We start from the raw sequence: 15,258 nt of genomic DNA on the forward strand, positions 1-15,258 counted from the left end.
GCTGAGTTAAGTCAGACAAAGATAAATACCATATGATTTCACTTATATGCAGAATTTAAGGAACAAAAAAAAACTAATCAAAAACAGACTCACAGATATAGAGGACAATCTATATTTGTTGGGGGTTGGGAGAAAGGGGTGAAAGGTTAAAGAAGTACAAATTAGTAGTTGATAGATGGTCACAAGGATGGGGAGCACGGCACAGGGAATGTAGTTAGCATTAATGTAATGGCTAGGTAGAGAGGCAGAGGAAAGAAAGAGCAATCAGAAGGATCATTTCATAAACCATATAAATGTCTAGCCAATGTACTGTATACTTGAAACTAATGATAAAAGTAAATTTTAAAAAAAGAAAGAAAGAAAGAAAGAAATTTAGGAGATAAATGATGCTCCCAAGAAGTAGAATTCCTAGAAGGTAAAAATGATGAATCTGATCTGTTATTAAAAACAAAACTAAACAAAGACTCTGAGGCAGAGTACAACAGAAGGAGCAAGATTCTCACCTCAGTCTTCTCTCCACCTTTGAAGACTGTGATTATGAAATCATGAAAATATGGGAATCCTTGAATAGTCAGTCCTAAAGGAAATCACTGAAACACACCGGACAATCCCTTTTGGAGGTTCTACACATTAACTAGAGTGCACTGTAACACGAAGAAAAGGAAACTGAGAAAGAAAACAGACCAGGAGGAGCACAAATTTAAGAAAAGTACCTAATGTCGTCACTCCAGATCCCATTCTTGCCTTTGTCCTGGGGCATGGGCCACAGGCACAGTCAAAACTTGAGAAGCAGAGGCACTGAAAAGACTTGGGTGCCTCTCCTTTTAATTTAGAATTCAAAATAATTACAAAAAGAACATGTAATCCATGATGATGATTCCCAAGTCTCCCCCTGAACCATCGAAATCAAGTTCTTCTAGTGGTAGGGGCCTAAGTTCATGCTTAGCCTGACCACTCAGTCAACCTACATGGAAACCATTCACATTCTCCACATTTACAGGCAAACCCATCTTATATTGTTATAAGCAACAACTATTTCAACAATCACCACCCCCCTCAGCCTCAGCCCTAAGTCCCCCCATATCTCTCTACATCCTTTCACAGAAAACTCTCTTGAAAGAGAAATCTATCCCCCAGCTCCCTCCATATCCTCTTCCTCTTCCATCCTCTCCCTCACTAAAACACCTATTGCTAAGGTTCTCTTTGTAGATCCTCCCTTATCCTTCAGATTCACTCGGGAGCTTCCTCAAAATGGATTCCCAAGTCTTGTCCCCAGAGATTTTGATTCTGTTGACCTGAGATGAGGCCTAGGAACCCCCTAGCCCTGCAGTAATTTGGGTGATGCTGAGAACGCCAAGGGTGGTCTCTTGTCCGCTCTGCAGGACGGTAGGGCTGATGACCCCCTTCTTCCCTGGGTTCTTCTCTGGCTGGGATTCAGAGGCTCCACTCTCTTGATGTCTCTGCTTTTATGGCTTGCACCTTCTCAGCTTCCTTGGATGGCAGTTTCCTCTTCTGCTACTCGTTCCTTAAATCTTGGCTTCCCTTAAGGCCCCATATCTCAGCAGTCTCTTCTTCTCCCTCAAGATGTTACCCAGTTTCTTAGCTTCAGAGCCACCAAGCTAAGAACTACCATGTTAAAAACAGAAACATCATTCTTTATAATTTTCCCTCCTCCGTCTATTCCTTCCTTAGTACCTTCTTACCCTATCGTATATTTGTTTTCACTGTTTAAAACTTAATTTTTTAAAAAATATATATTATAAAAATTTCAACTTACAAAGAAACAGAGAGAAAAATATAATAAACCCTATTTTTGACCTCCCAATTTCAAAAATAAACAAAATCCTACCACTCCATTTTGAAAATGAGCAATTTTATTTTCTCTATTTTGTCCATTTTCTCCTGGGGCATTTCAACAAGAATCCCAGATGTCGCATCATTTCACTCCCCAATTCTTTAATATATACGGATTTTTTTCTAAACATAACTGTAAAACCAACATCTCACCTAACAAAATTAAAAGTATTCCTCCTCCAAATATCATCTAAAAGCTAATCAGTGTTTAAATTTTCTCAATTTTCAACAACTATAAACATCTCTTCTCCACCCCCCACCCTCCAAAAATGCAGGGAAAATGGAATAGCATACCAATAAGAAATTGTTTTTCTCACCTTTCAGCTATCATAACTAGTGGTGCAATGTTAGGACTGTAGCAGTATCAAGAATACTGTATGTATAACGTGGAAGAGAACAAATGAATAACTATGGCATACTCAAATTCTATGATCGCCTGCTGTTGCGGAGAACCAGAATTCTGTGTGTGGAATTAAGGAGATAAAGATGCAATATAGAAAAGGTTAAGTAAGCACCCTATAAACTTAACTGGTATTATCAGTACAAACTCATGAAGTATTTTATATATACACGTATCCTCCATCGTTAAAAAGGCCTCGAAACAATGAACTACCTAGCAGCAGTGGGCATTCCTGGTGCCCAGACTGTGGTGTTAAAATACCATTTCCCACCAAAAGGGAAAGTAGAACTGAACCATAAGGTTGCCATCACCAAATCCAGCCAGTGGGCACTTAAAAGTCAAATGACTGGGTTCTATAACAGATAAACTGTAAGGAAAGGAAAGGGTTGGAGGGAGAACCTGAGGTTTAAGAGATTTAAAAGACATAAACAATGTGCAAGACTATGAACTACAGAGGCCAGATACACACATGTGAGTGATAAAACCATAAAGGCAACGAAGCAATGACTACAGAAATCAGGAAAGTGGATACTTCCAGGGGCAGGGGGCGGGGGCAACAAGTGGCATGGGACATGCCAGCAGGCTAGGGAGGCCACTTATATTTCCTCTTGACCTGTGTGGTGGTCACAAAAAATATTTATGTTATAGCAATTAATAAGCCGTGCATGCTTTGTGTAGATATCTGCATCTGTTTTGTTTTACAATAAAAATATAAAAAGGAGAAGAAAGCAGAATGTTTGTTGCTTAAAAAAAAGGTGCAGACTAACACAAACACACAGTGAGGAAGTAACAGAACTGCAAATCATGTATATATGCAAAAATTAGCCAGGTTCGTGTATATATGCAAAAATTTGTCAGGTTTGTGTTACAAATAAGTTTATGTAATAACTTTCTGAAATATCAACTACTTTTTTACCTTTAAACATTGCTCTTTCAAGTCTCAAATGTATTAATTTTAATAGAGAAATACTCATCAGTTACCTAGTCATAATCAGAAATCAAGCATTAAAATAAACATAGCATCTTAGGATATGATGGTCTTCTCACACTCCTGCTTCAATTATACAATTTCAAGGTCAAGGATATAGAAAGATTGTAGAGTCTAGATCAATGTTTCCCAAACACACTGTGCACCATTACCAACAGATAAGAAAAATTAACATCATAAAAATGTGAACCTACTCTCACCAAGTTTGTCTACACACTTAACCCAATCCCAATAATAGCATTAGCAGGTCTTCTTAAGGAAGAGAGAGTGGTGTCTAGATATGATTATTTTAAACTTCATACATTTTTTGATAAACCACAACACAAAATATAAACATTTTGTGAAATAGAACTTTAAAATTCTGTAAAAGGAAACTTAAATATAAAAATTCTATAAGATGGAACTACCCTTATCAAATATATATATATTAAGCTCCAACAGTTAAACAGTATGATCCTGGTACATGCATAGGCAGAGAGATAAATGAAACTAAATAGATATCCCAGAAATAGACCAAAACATATAAAGTAATTTATAATGGAAAAGAAACCAAAGGAAAAAAGTTGGAACTATTCAGTGAAATTGGCATGACTAGCCAACGACAGGAACTGCTAATTTTCTACTAAAATTTCCTGTTCGCTTCTTCTTGGGCCCTTGCTGACCAGCAGAGACTGCATCCTCCACCCTCTCCAGCAGCTAGATGTGCCCACATGACTAAGTTCCCACCAATGGAAGTGGAAGTAATATGTGCAACTTTTGATCACCTGCCCTGGACTTTCTCCTCTGTCCTTCACACTCAGGAACTCAGATATGGTAGCAAGCCAGCTATGACCATGCAGATAACTATCATGACAATTACTGGAGCAACAGGACAGAAAGAATCTGAACCTCAATAACCAGTGGATATGGGCTGACCTGCTTTGCTCACACTGGGACTGTTAAGTGAGGAAAAACTCAACTTCTATGTTTTTGGAGCCATAGCATATTTTGGTCCCTTGGTTACAGCAACTCGGTCTTCTCCTAATTAACAGAGCATCTAGAGAAAAATTAAGTTGGATTCATACCTAGCATTCCAGACGGATCGAAGATTTAAATCTAAAAAAAAAAGAAAGGACACTACAAGAAACCATGAGATAGGTTTTTAACTCTAGGAATGAATAAGGTCTTTCAATTGTGAAACAAAATCATGAAGCCACAAAAAGTTTGATTATATATTTATAAATCTTTTTGAACATCTTTTATTGACTATCTCTTCCACTAGAATGTAGTAAGTTCCATGAAGCAAGAACTGGGATCTGTTTTCTTCACTACTGTACAGCCTGCTGCCTAGAGCAAGTGCCTAATACATACAGGCATCAATAAGTATTTGTTGAATGAATTGGTAAATTTAAGGATACAAAATTTTAAATAATCTGCACAGCGAAAAATTGTTTTTATACAAATGACAAGATATAAATATCACATATCACAGGGAGAAAGAAAAAAGTGGGGACTAATTTTGTTACTGCATAGGTGTTCCTATGAACTGATGGGAAAGAACCCAACAGGAAAACAGACAAAGGATACAAATATAGAGGGAATGGAACAGAAAACACAAATGACCTTCAAACTTATGAAAAGAGGCTCAGTGTCAATCGAAATGAGAAAAAAGCAAATTAAAGCTGCATTAAACTGTCATTTTGCACCTATCAATTTGTCAAAGGAAAAAAAAGCCTATCAGTTTGACAACCATACTGTAATTGGCAAAGGTGTAAGGAAGCAGTGTTCTCATCCATCGCTGGTGAAATCTAAAACTTGGCAAGCTCTATGATCAGAGCAACTTGGCAATAAATTTCTACCAAAATTAAAATAGGCACGCCCTTTGACCCAGCAATTCCACTACTAGAAATGGATCCTATGGATTTACTCACGAACATGTTTGAAGTGATATATGTACAAGGTTACTCCCTACAGCCTTGTTAATAATAATAAAACTAGAAATGCTCTATATGGCTATCAATATAGTACTGGTTACATAAATCACAGCACATCTCTACAGCACAATACTAGGTATCTATTTAAAAAGGATGCAGTATTAATATGGAAGGACTTCCCAGAAACATGACTTCAACAAAAAAAGGTACCAAACAGTATATATCGTTACCATCTGTGTAAAAAAAAATTGCAATAATCTATAGATTACATGCTAGTATATTATTTATGTCTCCCAAACTCTGAAAAAATACAGGAGAAATTGGTAACAGTGGTTGCCTCTAGGAAGGGTAACTGGGCACTTGGGGGACAGGGGGAGGAGGAAGACTTATTTTTCACTCTTTTGTACCTTTCTAATCTTATAAACATTGATTACATTACCTCCCTAAAAATAAACATTTTATAAAATAACAATATAAAGATCTATTCCCACCCCCAGATATCTGAAAACTTCTCCACTGACTCTCACTGTCAACCAACCTATGACACCAGTGAGCTGAACAATTTTAAACCTGTTTCATAATTAAGAATCACCAGGTTAGCAATTAACTAATAACATCATATTCACCTCCCTCAAGTAAATATATACGCAAAATAAAATCTTTCTCTTGATCTTGTCCCTGTTATCATTTCCTCTTAAAACTAATTTAACCTCATGCTACCTTAAATGGGCATAAAAATATCTCAAAATGCTCCAAGGATGGTAGCCAGAACTAACAACTATGCTAATATACTAACACAGCCTAGTGCCAAAGAAGTTCCTTCCAGGCAACCAGAAGATGAAAATTTGACATAACTGACACCTCGGCAACAGCCCAAGGGTATGCATCATCTGCCTTGGAAAATAAAAACTCACATCTTTAACCACTAAAAGTCCAATGTCAACAGTCATGACTTTTGTTTTTTCCCTAAGGTCTACCCCACATTCCCCTTGAAATCACAGGCTAACCCCTCACTTGAGGACTGGTTATTATTATGTTACAGCCATATAAGGAACACTAAGCAGTCATTACTTAGACTGAGATTCTACTTAAAAGAAAAAATTCTGCTTAAAAGAGAAAATATCCACAACATATGAAATAGGAGGAAAAAGCAACTTGTAAAACAAAATGTATAGTCATGTTCCGCCAATTTCTAAACATAATTAATAAGTATATTTTATATATGAAAAGATCTGTATGTGAAAAAGTATGTGTTCCAAATTATTAGCTATGGGTGAAAGAAAGAAGAAAATTTTGCCTTTATATATATGTCTGTACTTTATACTGTTTTGTACTATTTGAAATTAAGTAAACAAAAATAAACTTTTATATGAAGAATAAAGGTTTTTAAAATGATAAATTAGACTTCCCTTAAAAATAAAAGCACCGGACATTTACTAGAGACTTTCCCCATAGGTGAAGAACCCAAGAAGGCTGCACAGACCAACCCCAGCATGCTTTCATCTTGAGTTCCTTGCTTTTGTCTCTCTATACAAATTTCAAATCTTATCTGAGCAATCCCAACATTTAACTCAAGAGACACGCACACCAACACTTAGCACTTCAGGCTTCCTTTCATAAACATTTTACAGACTCTAGTCTAAAGTAGGTATCTGTATTACCTCCATAGCTTACACAACCTCAATAGCACTTCATCCTGATGACAAGCCTTCTTTACATAGATTTCAAAGTACCCCAAAGAAAGCACATATAAAAATGTAGTTCCAGAAAAGGCAAAAGTATAGAGACAGAAAAAAGATCAGTGGTTGCTAGGGGCTAGGGCAAGGGATGAGAAATAGGTGGAGCATGAAAGATATTTAAAGCAGTGAAACTATTCTGTATGGCACTATAATGATGAATACATATCATTACACATTTGTCCAAACCCACAGAATGCACAACACCAAGAGCAAACCCTAACGTAAACTATGGGCTTTAGGTGATGATGTGTCAATGTATGTTCATCTATTGTAATAAATGCACCACTCTGGTGGGGGACAGTGGGAGAGGTTGTGCATGTATGGTGATGAGGTATATGAGAACTCTCTGTACTTTCTGCTCAATTTTGCTGTGAACTCAAAATTGCTCTAAATCATAAAGTCTACTTTAACGACTGGGGGGCGAGGGGTGGGGCGGCCAGTAGCCCTGTAAGGTAAAAAGAACGGCAGAAGCATTTTATATGTAGGGAACAACTTGGCCAAAGTTAAAGAATAACTGTGCAGCTCCGCCAAAAAACGGCTACCTTCAAGGCAATGTAAGAACTAAGGACTATTAGACTGAGCCCTAACTTTCTTATATTGGATCCATATAAACCAACAAAATGATCGCTGTGGCTAAGAATTTACCATGTAGATTTGATCTCTACCAAAGAGAATTAAAAGAGGTGATTTGTTGAAAAAAGCTCTACTACTGGCTCCGGCAATGCTGCTCTGAGAGTTCTGGGTAAAAGTTGACTCAGCTACCTTAAAGCGGGCTCCGGGTCATATCTCCCTGCAGTCCTTCAAGCAGTGTGCCCTTGTTCAGAGATCTGCTCACTAGTTCACCAGAGACGTGGAGAGTGGGAGATGCACTCCTGGAATCTCCTGGAAATTATAATGAGAACTTCTCCAGTAGCTTCTGCTCTGGCAATGCGATGCTCACAAGTGGCTCTGAGCTGCAGGGTGAACGAAGAAAGAAAACCAGCTAAAGAAAATTCTGCAGTTGTGAATGTACTGGCTATAAGAAGAGCATACTTGACAAGCCTTTCAATCAGGACCACAAAGCTAAAGCCAATTTATAATTGAAGCAAGTATTGAAAGGGTTGAAAACATCGACAAGTTGTATACTGAGGTCATAGATCCATACTGATCTTTAAATGTTTTTCCATATGACACAAAACCCAGTCAGATCTGCATGCAGTTGGTAAATTTCAAAATCAAGTTCCATTAAACCCCATATACCATTTACTCTAGCCCATTTCGAAAACAAACAAAAAACCAATAACTTTGTATATATTCATTATTATATATACTTGGTTTAAAAAAAAAAAGTTCGAGCACTACACAGAAAGAACGAGTCTCTTTCAGAAAGCCAGATACTCCTAGAGGCACCTTATATCTACTCAGAAATAATCTGGGTTTGGTCGATTTTCAAACATCGTTCTCAGCTATAGATAGATCTAATTCAAAGCTCATAAAACAATGGTGGAAAGGAGCACACGGCGGAAGGGAAGGGGGCTCCAGATAACTAATGAAAAACAAAAAGCCACCCAAGCTCCCTTTTCCTCTAGGAAGACTTTAAAAACATCAACATTTGCCAAAGGAAGAGGAAATTTTTATTACAACCAAACTTTCCCATTCAAATAGTTGTGACACAAAATATTGAAGAACTTACTCCTTTACAAAAACAGCACCTTTTTTTTTTTTTTTTTACCTCAAGGAACGTTTTGCCAAGAAAACATTCATGTAAATAAATCTAAGCAGAAAACAAACCCAAATACAGCATTCCTAAATAATTATTTGGAAGGGAAATCACATCAACCTTGAAATTGAAGGGAAATGCTTCACAAATAATGTCAAACCTTTCATCACATCGGTTTAAATTGAGGCTCACAATCAATTTGATTATAAAATTGTAAGACATGTAAAAGGCACACTAAAAATAAGACAAAGACACCTCCCTGTAAAAAGGTCAAGCAGAAATGTGACATTTTCAGCAATCATTTAGCGAAGTTAAAGAGTAAAATTCCATTTCTAAAGTGGACATCCTTCAAAACAAACTCATTAGCTAAGCAGCATTCACAAACTTTGAATTTCAGAACAAACTGTTGAAATTCTGTTATTTTCCAAGATATTGGGGCCAGGGAAATTTGGCGGATTCACACTGAAGCTGTTTTCCCCTCTGCCAAAGACTAACTGCATTTTAGGAGGAGGCCAGTGCTAAGCCACCATGCCTAGGGCCAACCGTGTCTATAATTTATAAGTACGTTATTTGGGGGAGGTTTAGAGAAGCAAGAAAATAAGGAAACACTGGTACATAATTTCTCTTTAAAAATTCTCTTTAAATTCAATTTAATTGAATTTAATTAAATTCAATTTCTAATTCTCTTTAAAAATCAGAGATTGACTTTTTTTTTTTTCAATTACAAAAGTGTTGCTACTTCCCTAGCCCTATCATCTACACTGCATTAAATTCCTTCTTATCCTTCAAAACCATGTCCAGGTTCCTCCGTCTCTGTTCGGCCTTCTCTAATGATTCTTATATTTTCTAGATTTTTCCATTATATTTTCTAGATCTTTCCATTCTAATTCCTCTGGTATTTACCTTCTATATAGCTCACCCTGGAACTTAATCCTCTGGAACCTTGAACTGGGTTTATCTCAAAACCAGTAGAAAACTAGGCAAGGATCACATATTCTTCTGCTGTATCCTTTCTTTATAGAACCTAGTGCCTAGCATATAGTTGGTGCTCAAGAGTTATTGGATAAAAACTAAGTCTACAAATTAAACACAATTTAATATCCATTTTATTTTTTTAATTATTATTATTTTTCTCCTTCTTTTAATCCCTCCCCCCACTTCCACCCCTGACCTACGGATGTTGCTATCTTCTTTTTTTAAGAACTGGATCTCTGAAGGCAAGGCATCTCCCCCTACGCATTTGCAGCGTGCACCGAGGGCCTGGCTCACCCGGGGTCTGACACCCCCGGCGCACTCACGGGGCCTGGCGCATCTGGGCCCGGCGCACCCAGGGTATGGTCCATGGCTCCACCTGCAGTGCGAACCCAGGACCTTCTGCGTATAAAGCAGACATGCTAACCATTACCCTATGGAGCCCCTCCCACAATATCCCTTTTAAAAATTCATCAGGCTCTCAAATAACCCATGGATTGATGTCAAAACTGTGGTGTACTATAAGAAAGAACTCAGGTTGGTACCATGGGAGCTAAAGTTGAGAGCAAATTCTGGACACTTAACTCATCAAAAGTTCTAGTCAGAACATATCTCCCCACAAATACTCCTCAACCTAATAAGCAAGCCTGGCAGATTCTGAAATATAATGAAAGCTGTTGTGTTCAAACCCCCAAGTATGATTTAAAAAAGAAAAACAAGAAAAAAAGAAGACACATGCACCAGTTAAAATCAGTCCTATAAAATAAGTATATATATAGCAAACTCTAGCAACAAGTCACAAAACTTTTCACTGAGCTGAGTTTTTCCCTAAACCTTAGCCAACTCATTTGTTTGGCTGTGGAGGTTTAATTAGTGGCAGCTAATCATGCCTCATACCAGGTGAAAATCTGACCCATAAAGGTCAGAAGCACATTCTTATGAAGTAGTGGAGGGTGAGTATGAGGAAGGGGAAAAAGAGGAACCCAAAAAATGTTCTAACTCCAATTGTGATCTTCACATACTAGTACATTTTTCTTTAATCCAATTTAAAAGAACATGCATAGTTTCTTAAAAGTCACTGTAGTATGATGGGACCTGACAGGCAAGCATAAAAGTTACTTAAAATCAAAAAAGTTCTTGGCAGTCAACATAGCAGCTAACTCTAAGCAACAACGACAACAAAAAAATCAGGGCAAGTTTTCTCAACTTTTTAGTTATAACTGTATCCTTGCTTCTAGAAATTGCAGCTTCTAAATATTCTAAATCCTAGCCCTTTCAAAACATCATCCTTTGTGCAGTGATGGATGTTATGAATTTTATGGTGGTCATTTTACAATGCATACAAATAACAAATCATTATGTTGTATACCTGAAACTAATTTAATGTTGCATGTCAATTATACCTCAATAAAAGAAAAAAAAAAGAGACATCATACCTTCCCTATCCACCCGGTCCGTAACCCAAATAAATCCTGGTATATCTTGCTACAGAATTACTATTAACTGAAATTATTAGAAGCAGCAACACATGGCTGGCAAGCACATGGACTTAGGAAACAGCCAAACCCAGTTTCCAACCTACTAAATGTGATCTCACACAAATCATTTCACCTCCGTATTTTGGTTTCCCTTCCCATGAAACATGGTAGATACCTCCCTGCCTTTTATAATGCCAGCTAATATAATGCCAGTTACTAATAATGCCAGCTATCATTTAGTGAGCCCTTGGTTCTAGAACTGTTCTAACTTCATACTTGTTTTACCTGATTTAATCCTAACAACACAAAAAATGAGAGGAAGGTATTATTATTCCCATCTGAAAGATAAAAAACAATATTAGAGAGGTTAAGTAAAACTTTCCAAGCCAACACTTTTTTAATAAATGGCAAAACCATGAATCAATTCAAGTTTTACTGACCCCGAAGTCTGTGTTCTTTTTTTAAATTAACTTATTTTTGTGGTTTTTATTCTTTTTTAAAGACTATTATTAAAATATAGCTAACATACAACATTATATTAGTTTCAGGTATACACCATAGTTATTCAACATTTATATACCAGTCTCAAGATGGTTTCTTCTTTATATCCTTATAGGATGTCCATTCAGCTAGTCTTCAGGTGGTTCTCCAGATTGACTGTTCTGGAATTTAGCTGTAATTTTAATGTGGTCATGGGAGGAGAAAGGCATAGCATTTACTTACTGCGCCATCTTGACCGGACCTTCCCAAAAATCTGTGTTCTTAATTACCAGTAAGTTAACTTGCATCTTGACTGTAAGAATCGAACTGAATGATCATACTAGATCCCCTTAGTTCCTTTGCCTTTTTTCTAGCCCTTTGAATAACAGAAGTGCTAAAACTGCATGACAGAAAAGCATAAAGCACACCAATCCCGAACAATAACACAAATTATCTACATGATACTGCAAATATCCTCTTGTTCTGGCTCTAAAATAATACTGCTACAACCAAGCATATAAATGTCGAGTATCCTTAAAGGATAATCTAATCCAGACATTCCAATACATGGGCAAGACAAGTATGATCTATTAGTAATTACGGAGAAAGGCTGGTCTCCCATGATGCCCAATCTCCCAGTAGAAAAAAATAGGTCACATGCCCTAGACAACTGACAAACTCAGGGGACACCACGCAGCACATAAAACAGGGAGAGTTACATAAGTAAAGATAACTGCTGATCAAATTAGGAAGTACACAAGAACATGGAGATACAGCAGATTGTCTACTCTGGTGTTTCCAAATTAAAAATGTAATAAGCATTCATCTTTGGGATTCGAGATGAGAAATGAAAATTTCCAGTAGTTTCCCCAGAATTCCTCAAATTCTAAGTTATTCTCAAAATACTTCCAAACATTCTTCCTTCATTATTATGGATATGTTTTAAAATGTTAAATAAATAAATAAGAAATAAACTTACTAGTATTTACAAAAAAATTGTAGCCTAAAACAAATATTCGAATACTGGGAAATGCCAGTGAACATTACTGGGTAGTGGTCCAACAGCAGGCCAAATCCAGCCGCAGTCTGTTTTGGTAAATAAAAATTTTATTGGAACGCGGCCCCACTCGTTCATTTTACGTATAGTCTATGGCAGCTTTCACACTAAAACAGCAGAGCTGATACTTGTGATGGAGTCCATATGGCTTGCAAAGCCTAAAATATTTACTATCTCGTCCTTTAAAGAAAAAGTTTGTTGACCCCTGCAATAAATTGCATTTGGATCTACAAGCAAGGTTAACAGCACTACACAGAATCACATGCTGAAATTGCCATTTTAAAGACTTATTTTGCATTGGAAACATATTTCCTTGGAATACGACTCATAGAATTTATATACACTATGCTATGTATATAAACTTACATTTATTTTATTTGCAAGGATGACTCAGCAGTAGCAGCAGACAGAACCACGGACACACATTTATAACATAGCAACAGCTACCAATATCACGACCAATTCTCTCCTCTGTGCTCCTGTTCCGTCCTGGTTCTGGGAAACGTCCATCAATCTTATCCTTCAGCTCCACAGGTTAGCTTTCAACTTGACCTCAGTGCATTCCTTCAAACTACTAATGTCTCTGTTTAATTCTGACAAGGTTGAATCCCTGCCATATCACTAGACATGGAATCTGGAACTAACCGTCAGACATGCAGTCCCTCATAGACAGTATGGGCATCATGACTTCCTTGCAGAGCTGTCACATGTGATGTATGAGGCATACAGTAGTTGCTAATAAATGGGAGCCATTATAAACTCAATCGTTATGGAGGAATGATGAAGACTAAGAATCACAGGGTTAAAGTATTAGGTGAATCACATAAAAAGGCCAAAATTCCACCATTTTGACTCAAAATACATATATAATAAATAAGTATTATAAAGGGTTCTGCAGAAAAGCCTGAAAAGAGAGGACATGAGAGACTAATACCCCATACTCATTCCCCCACTGGTGTCAGCTTAGAAGAAATCCAGACAACAGATGGGAAGGCTACAGACTAAAATAGAATATCCCTTAGTCACCTCCCACTAGACAGGAGGTGTGACTTCGGGGAGGAGAAGAGTCAACAAAAGACAGATAGACAGGAAGACAAACATACACATCTCACTCCTAGGCAGCCCATGTAACTCACTCATTCTCTTTCTTCCTTCTCCATTCTTGCTTTCTCCTTTTCTTTCCTCATTTCTTTGCCTACACAAGACTCATAAGTGTATTTTGTTAATCAGTTGGGGAAGAAAAAGAGCATTTCTGGTCAGCGGATGTTGCCAATTGCATAGTGAGCCTTCAGTAGGCCCTCTAGAGCAGCTGGTAGCTCAATAAAGAAATTCAATGGATCCGTCACATTTTCCCCCTTGTTTTACTATTGTCTCTTTATACCATAGGTGTTAATTTTTCAAAGCCTGTTAGTCCTCACCCAGTTAATGGGTCTGTGGCTGATCCATGGAGTCATGTCAATTCCTGCATAACATCTGGGTTTCAAGATACCATACTAGACCAAATCAAACTGGTTCTATTCCAGCTATATCTAAATCTCAAAAGGTTCTGAGTAAAAATTAGAGCACCTTGCACGGAGGGGGTGAAGAATAGGGTGAAGTAAGAAAGGAAGACCATGTCATTTTTTCCATCTTCTCAACCCACTCCTCTCAAAAGAGGAACAGACTTCACTGGTTATTAAATGTTCTTTCTCAGACATTGGGTCCAGCTTTTATGTATGTAAATCCCCCTCCTGCAGCACTCCAGCACTCCCCATTACCATGAGACATCCGTGTTTCATCTGTTGTCTCTCAGTAATGTGGTAATCTTTGATGAACACCTTCACACATAATGCTACGAAGGCTTTCATCAGCTAATGATCTCAAAGCACTTTCGTAAGAGTTCACAGGGATGCCACCCACCTGGGCCAGAACCAGATGTTCTGGTTTTCCAAAGGGGTGTTGGCATTTTCTTTCTCCTAAGCTTTACTTTGTGGTTCCTGCATCTATACAGCCTCCCTAGACAGATATTAGCAAAGCTTCAACGGGGAGCTTCTTGAAAGTAGGGACTTTGTGTATCCAACGTCCTGCTATATCTCCAATGCCTGATCTAACATCACACCGACTTATTTAAATATCTGTGGAATGAAGCTTAAAATTATGAAAAAACCAAAAGCATTAACGATTTCAAGCTCATTAACTTGGTAAATAAAACCTCTCTATCACTCAATGGCTAAGTTTCTAACCTAGACTTAAATTCAAGTTAGTGCAAAAAGTACCAAATAACTTGAGTGGAACATGTTAACACAAGAAACATATAAAGAATGATAGAAAAAGTACTATTTCAGACTGGCAGTCTTTACTTTAGAATGGCAATAAGTTTTCTTAGTATATTTATTAACTAAACTATTCTAAATTAAGGTAAAGTTATTCAAAACTGTATCTACAGAAATTTCCAGAAATATTGAAGGAACTACTATAAAAGAGGGGGCACCAAAACAAACAAGGACCTAACACTTTTAAAAACCATTCTTCCAATGCCCCCTCGCAAATATTTACGTGTTACCAACCTAAATAAAATTTTCACCAGCTCACTCTTCCTAATTAAGGTTCAACAAGAATAAACTGAAAAAAAGGCAATCAACATTCTTTTTCTAATTGTTGGGTTTAATGTATTATCTGCCCACAGGCATAAAAGCATT

The 15,258-nt window shown here is 37.3% G+C and overlaps 1 protein-coding gene across 6 annotated transcripts in view; it reads right to left on the bottom strand.

Annotated features, from left to right (window-relative positions):
* Positions 1 to 15,258, bottom strand: part of ACVR1 (activin A receptor type 1) — a 121,866-nt gene that overhangs the window by 66,299 nt on the left and 40,309 nt on the right. For 4 of the 6 annotated variants that reach the window (XM_039855795.1, XM_039855794.1, XM_039855793.1 and 1 more), the window contains one exon: positions 7,657 to 7,847. The exons of the other annotated variants lie outside the window; for them this stretch is intronic. The gene's annotated coding sequence lies outside the window, so the exon portion shown is untranslated. The remainder of the gene's footprint in view (positions 1 to 7,656; positions 7,848 to 15,258) is intronic. 6 annotated transcript variants of the gene reach the window in all.

This window comes from Pteropus medius, unplaced genomic scaffold (assembly GCF_902729225.1).
Source record: "Pteropus medius unplaced genomic scaffold, Ma_sr-lr_union100, whole genome shotgun sequence".
Taxonomy (NCBI): domain Eukaryota; kingdom Metazoa; phylum Chordata; class Mammalia; order Chiroptera; family Pteropodidae; genus Pteropus; species Pteropus medius.